The sequence below is a fragment of the Dipodomys spectabilis genome, unplaced genomic scaffold (genome assembly GCF_019054845.1).
Source record: "Dipodomys spectabilis isolate Male_0828 unplaced genomic scaffold, ASM1905484v1 ptg000183l, whole genome shotgun sequence".
Taxonomy (NCBI): domain Eukaryota; kingdom Metazoa; phylum Chordata; class Mammalia; order Rodentia; family Heteromyidae; genus Dipodomys; species Dipodomys spectabilis.
Genome location: NW_024870860.1, coordinates 2,637,825 through 2,639,059, shown reverse-complemented (window position 1 = coordinate 2,639,059; position 1,235 = coordinate 2,637,825).

Below are 1,235 nucleotides of genomic sequence, written 5' to 3'. Positions count from 1 at the left end.
GAGAGAGAAAAAAGTCAGAATTACAATTAAGTCTGGTGCCGGTAACTCAGAATTCTAATCCTAACTACACAGGAGGCTGAGATATGAGGATCATGGTTCATAACCAGCCAAGGCAGGAACGTCTGTGAGACTCTTTTCTCCAAAGAACCACCAGAAAATCAGAAGTAGTGCTGTGGGTTCAAGTGGTAGAGCACTAGCCTTTTTCTGAGGCTCTCAGGAACAGCACCCAGGCCTACAGTTCCAGCCCCACGACTGACAAGAAGTGAACTTCCTAACACAAGAAGTGGACTGAATAGTACCCATTGTCCTAGGGAGCATGGTAGCGAAGTCAGACAGAGCTTCCTGTGAAATTGACGTCATAAGTTGGTCACCTGGCTTCTCTGTGCCTTGGTTTCGCCAGCTGTTTATACTCAACACAGTGAAGGATCCTCTTCCTCATGGGGATAGGGTAATGATGAAAGACAGCCATGTTTTGTTTGATAATCCCACATCTGTGGCACGATTAATAACAGGGTCCACCTGAGCCCTTTCTGGGTATCTTCCTGTCATTTGCTCACAGAATTGCAGAGAACCTTCTGTGAAGGCCACTCCCTCTGTGCCTAGCCATGCTCCAGAGATCCCTCTGTATAAATCCCTTTTTTCCTCACAACTGTCCTGTGAGGAGAATGAGGTTCGATGGTTGCAACCCTACCCAGAGCTTCACCTGTGGTCAAGAATCGTCTGCTGTGAGTTTTCTGCCTGCTCAAACTGACAAGAAACCATTCAAGCCACAGGAAAATCAAAAACCACAAGCAGACCAGAGACTCCAACAAGAGACATGTTAAGGACACAGTGAGATACAGGATCTTCCTATCTCCCCCACCCCCCCCATAAATAATCTAAGAAATCTTTTTAATATCTTTTATAAAAAAATTTTTCTAAAAGTTTTTTTTTTTAATTTTTAACTTTTAAATTTTGTTTTCTATTAACTTTTTTTCTTCCTATTATAATTTTTATTTTAGGGGTATATGTGTGTGTACATTTTTTTTTTTAATTTTTGTTTAGCTCTACTGACCATTTGATCATTTTTTTCTTTCCTTCTCATTCTTTTCACTATTTCTTCTTTTTCATTCTTCTTTGCATGACATAATTGCTGTTCTGCTCATCCTCAGATATGCCAATAGTTGATTATTAGACCTTAGCCCCATTGTGTACAAGCTTAATCCACAAATTTATTACTCAATTTAAAACCTATT